Consider the following 6,000-nt stretch of genomic DNA (forward strand, 5'->3'; position numbering starts at 1 on the left):
GAGATTTCTCTGTGCTTCATTTAGCAATAAACTATCCACTAGGACTACAATGTGGATTTCACTGAAGTGTTATCTTTTGTTATTCACTGTAAAATAATAAAATAAGAACAAACGTAAAAAAATGGGCATTTAAATATTGATTGTTTGTTGACTTCTCAAAGCAGTTTAATTTGTATTTCCTTGCCAAATTTGTTCCATTCAATTATTCTACAAAAGGAAATATTAAAATCTTTCTAACATTAATATGCTAATAATTAAACAAGATAACACTTCTACATCAATTAGCACAAGTGCTGGCATATTATGCATCTTAATCATTAGCAATAGTGAGTCATTAAAATATCTAAATTAAGCATAATATATAAAATAACTTACTTTTAAAATGGGAGATCTAACATTGACTAATTTGGTATACAGATATACATAAAAATAGCTGTAAACACAAGCTATAAAAGAGAACTGTTCAACACAAGAGAAGCGAAGTATTCTCTACCAGTATCCAGTACATGTGACCTGATTAAGGCCTATGTATCTAGTGAGGACGTGAAAATTGAGGTAGACTTTGAAGGACTGATTATTCTAGGATCATCTATTTGCAGGTGAGAGTAACTGAGCAAGAAAGAGTGAGATCTATTTCACAGAACTGAGAAGTCTAAGGTTCCACCCTTTACTATCTATTACTGGGTCCAGGAGTTCATGTTTTAGGTTTTTGACATACTCTTAGGTGCTAAGCCCTAAGTCTCCCTAAGTGAAAAGTCACAGTCTATTCAAATGTAGAAGTTGATCATTCACATGCAAATGAAAGGTAACCCATGCTGTGGAATAATCCTTGTATACACTGTGTGACTATATGTCTCTATGATTGGTTTTGTAAACAAGCTTGCTGGACAATAGTTGATCAGAATGAAGTTACGTGGGAATACCAAATTGTGAATGACGGGATGAGGAAAGGTGGTGTCAGAAGAAATGCCAGACAGGAGCAGAAGAAGGAGAAGATGTAGAAAAAGAGGTAACAAACCAGGAGCTGTGTGGTAAAGCATAGATAAGAACTATGGGTTATTTTAAGTATAAGAGTTAGATAGTAACAAGCCTAATTAATATACGCCTCAGTGTGGTCATTTCTGAATTGCTGCTGGGACAGGAAAACTCCACCTAAAGATCCTTTCTAGAACTGCATGTGTTAAATCAAGGAAGATCCATGTTTGACTAAAGTGTTATCCTTGAACCAATTAGTGAAGCCAGTCATCCTGGAATGCTTTAGATAACTTAGGTCATATGCCCAGTTTCTTGAAAGTGAATTCTATGGCACCATGACCGTCAATTAAAAGAATTGCCTTTTTAAGGATCAGATGGAAGAGAAGGAGAATAAAACTAGAAATACTGGGAGTATAATGGACTTATGTAATAAAGGATTCTAGAGGGCAGGCTGAGACACAACACACAGGAACTGTACTGTGGAAGCTGTGGGAATGAAACCTGTGACAATCCATACGTTTGATCCAACTAAACTAGACCTTTTTGCAAGTATGCGTCTTCAGCTAACCAACCAATGCCTGCTTGAGTAGTCATCCAATAGCCTTCAGTAATCCCCTTTTGTTCAATGAATGAGTAAATAAAGGGAGACTGTTGAACAAATACTGTTTTGTGGCTAATGAAAAGGAGGAGGCGCTGTTTAGCTTCTTTCCTGAGTCAGTGCTGTCCAAGGAAGAGAGAACTTGATATCCGAGGCTTGTTCCATATTGGGTTTTCTTGCCACCATCCCACAGCTTTCTCTTTTAAAACTGTGGCTGTTTTCTAGTCTGACTCACAGAAAGCTCAACACAGAGGATTCGTGGCCAAATTTTATTTCCAACATTTTTCTTTTGTTCCTCAACTTTTCATGAAGTACTTCAAATAAATTTACATTTGTATGCAACTAACTCAGGAGCTTCTAGAAACTTTCCCATCAAAAGGGAACTTAGCAGCTATTTAGTCCAGATGACATCATAATGTGAACTGCAGTGATGCACCCATTCCTGTCAGAGACAGAAAGGTGGGGCCACCCCCTTTGTTCTTGGGTGTCTAGTAACTAAATGATTGCTATAATACTTGATTGAATTTCTTCAAACATGACTCTAAAAATGTCCAACAGGCTCTCACTACACTAGAGTCTCAAGAGTTCAGAAAAATACAAGAAAAAAACACGTAGTCTGTCCCCAGGGTACAAACACAAAATCGTAGTTCTCCCGGCCTTAAAAAGCTGGGAGCTGCTAGGCTCTGACATATGGAACACCCACATTTAAAAATATCAAGATTCAGGACTGTTACATTGCTCCTATCCTGGCCACCTCTTCATCTCTTAAATCTCTAGTAATTTAATAAAGGCATCCATCTGTTTGGCTCACCAATAACTGTGAAAGGGGTGGGCTTAAGCATGGATGGAGGGTGGTGTGTGAACCAGGAACAGCCACTGTGTGTGGTCTCTCCAGTTCTACTCTCAAATAAAGCTGCAAACCGAGACTCTGCTTCCCCTCCTCCCAACTCCACAGGCCCAGTTTAAAAAAAATCATATTTTTGTTGCTGACCTTTAAAAGCAAGACTGTACATCTCCAGCTTCAAATAGCACTTAAGGAAACCCTGTGTTGCCTGTTAATGTTGTATTAAAGTACGATATGGTATGACACCCACTCCACAAATATTGCTGTGTGTTTCATAAGCATTCAGACTTCAGAAGACCATGCCAAAACAATGGAAATAAAAAAATTTGGCACCTTAAAATATTTTAGAATCCCTTGGGAGCTTCTTTATCAGATGCAAGTGGAGAGCATTGACCTCTTCAATTTCTTCACTTTGGACAGATCCTCACCATGGACAGCAGGTGGGAGAGATTTCCTGAACATTACCTTCAGAACTAAAGCTGTCTCAGGGGAAAGTCACATGGACCAGACTGTTTCTAAGAATGATTAGAGTAAGCCCTGCATCAAAGATTACCTTACCAGTCAGTCATGTGAGAAAAATGAGCAGAAATGTGTAAATCAGGGCATTAGAGCAGCCACTATAGAACACAGAAGCTCCCAAAACTTTCACATTGGCTAGTCTAGACTACTCCTAGACACATGCACAAGGGAATCAATCAGCAAATCATAGGTATTTCTGTACACACAAGTGCATTGTGAAATTATTCTTAGTAGCCAAGTTGTGGAATCAGCCTCTGGCACCTAGAAGCTGATAAATGGGTAAAGAAAACATGGTATTGGTACACAAGTTTCATTCATTCATAAATAGTCATGTCATTTGTTAGAACATGAATGGAACTGAGATCACCGCATTTAATATGAAATGAGTAAAAAGCACAAATGCAGGTTTCCCTAAAATTTGAATTTAGTTATAATAAACATGTTTGTATAAATCTATGAATGCATGTAGAATTTTGATATACTTTACATGGGAATCTATACTCTATATGGAAGTCTGTCCATCCACATGACATACAAGTGGAAATCCAATATTTAAGAAGAGCAAAAGGATCAGTGAGGAGTAGTTTTGGAGGAAAATAAGGTAAAGTATTATAAACATGTATGAAAATGTCTTACTACAAATTAAACTTTATTATTTTGTAAATTGAATTAAATATTAAAAGTGAAATGAAAACATGTCAAATTTAGTTATGCTATTACATTAATTCTGAACATAGATTTCTTAGGAATTCAGTATCAGCTAAATGAATTCTTCCCCAATGAATTAGTAGTTTTTCTCAATACTGTGACTAAATCCCTGACAAAAGTAACATGAGAAGGAAGGGCGTTACAGTTCTTGTGAAGGACTAAGGTGGCAACATATACTGACAAAGAGGGAAGAACCATGGATAAATATCATTAAACATGATTTTAAAAGTCATAGGGAGGCACATTATTGTATAAACTTAGTTTGAATGTAATTGTGACACACAGAGTAATAATACTTCCCCAAGAGTCAGAACACCCCAAACTAAATTCTAATGGCAAGCATGGTTATTTTTCCTTTGCATTGTTGCTCAGGGTGAGCCCAAGGATCTCCAAAGTCACAGTCTAGACTATTAACTTTGCCTCACTTACCTTTACATACATGAGAGGGAATCCATGCCTGATAAAACAAAACTATTCTGGCCATGACTAGAGAAACCATAGAGCCTAGAGGAATGTGTTACTATCATTTTCCTAAGTTAATATAATTTTAAATTTATTCTAAATGCACATACTTAAAGGCACAGAAAATTTTAGCTCTTATATGTCATTAAAGAAGTCTCTTCTTGCACCAAGCAGAGACTACGAAGAGATTCACAGGGGGTCAAAATGCAGAGAATAAGTCACTATGCGTTAGCCAACCACAGCATCTGCTAACAAGCTATTCAAACTCTAGTTCCAGCGTATTAGAAACCTCCTTTAGGTCTTGGTGGACACTGCAATGTGGGGTGAAGGGCTACGCATGTGGACAAAATACCCAAACACAGACAATTAAAATAAGCAAGTCTACTTTTTAAAAAAGAGGGAATTATTGTCCTAAATTTCTTCCAGGTATGCATGTACTATAGCTGAATTTTCTCTGAGTATTTCATTCTGCGACTCACTGGCATAAAAATCTGAGAATTGTTAAGCAGGAACATTGAGTGTTAAAAATCTCACCTGCTCATGGGTTGCGTTTTACTGATGGGAAGACTGAGGCGAAGACAGTGGCACAATCAAGATACATTTTAACAGATCACAACTAACTAAACTGTGGTTATTAGGAAAACAAGCATTGACCCATGGTTTTTAGTCATCACCTATCTATACTGTTTCAGATAGCCCAAATCTTTCCCCTTACTTAAGCCCCTGGTCTTTAGCCCAGGCTGCCCTAGGTGTATCCGATAGGAGAAATTCTTCACTTCAATTGCTGAGTAGTGTTGTGCTTTAAGACTATGTGACAGGAACTTGTGAGGAATTGATGGAGGCCTGTTTGCTTAGCTTTAATACTGAAGGTCAACACAGCCCTCCCTGGAGAAGTGGCATTAATATTCACATCATCTCTCCACTATCAAAGGCTCCTTGTTAAGGGCTCTTCCAGAGCCCTCAATGGCAACTTTGTTTACTTCCTCAAGGATCTCTTCAAAAAATTAACAGATACCTACTTTATATATAACACTCGGTTGGTGGCAAGTGACAGAATACTAGACTCAAACTATTTAAGTAAGGAAAATCATATTTTTTCCTATGAAAATTAGGCATATGCAGGTGTGAAGCTAAGTTCAGCTTTAGGTGGAGATAATCTTGTGGGGATGATGTTTCTCTTCCTGCCTTATCTCAGCTCTGAATCCACTCTAGGAATTATCACTCCTAACGGTGACAAGGGTGTTTTCATAGTATCTCTGACTAAGGCATGACCATCTTTATTCCCAGTGGGAACCATGGCTACCTGACAATCCTGTACCAATCATGTAACAACTGTTGCCATGCAATATGACATGCTGATTGATGATATTCCACAAAGAGACATTAGAGTCAGCTAAAGGCGGATTACACTTTTGGTCTGTAGGAATATGTTATCAAAATGCTTGGTAAAAAAATGTGGGCCTTCTGCTTCAAAGTTCCAATATTTCTCACCCTTAGGAAGCTTAAAATTAAGTGGCCAACCACTCTGGCGTTAACCCTGTGTGAGTATGTCTGTGCATGTTTCATATCAACTTGTATAAAATATATACTCTTTGTAATATATGATGAAATATTAATTTTTCATAAGGGAACTTCCAGGTCCATTGTTGGAAAAATAATATAAACGTGAAGAAAAAAATGACACAGGGTAGAAGAGTTGTCAAAAGAGCCTTGACTGTTAAAAGGGGAAGACAGAAATTAGTGGGCAGGATAAAGGTTTTAAGAGTGCTGCTCAGCAGGGGAGGAGGAGTTCTCACAGCATAGAGGAATGAATAGTTCACAACAGATTGTTAGATATTTTACAGAGACAAAACAAATCTGATTTCCTTACACAAATAAATAAAAACTAGTCAAA

The sequence above is a fragment of the Mesocricetus auratus genome, unplaced genomic scaffold (assembly GCF_017639785.1).
Source record: "Mesocricetus auratus isolate SY011 unplaced genomic scaffold, BCM_Maur_2.0 Super-Scaffold_100714, whole genome shotgun sequence".
NCBI lineage: Eukaryota > Metazoa > Chordata > Mammalia > Rodentia > Cricetidae > Mesocricetus > Mesocricetus auratus.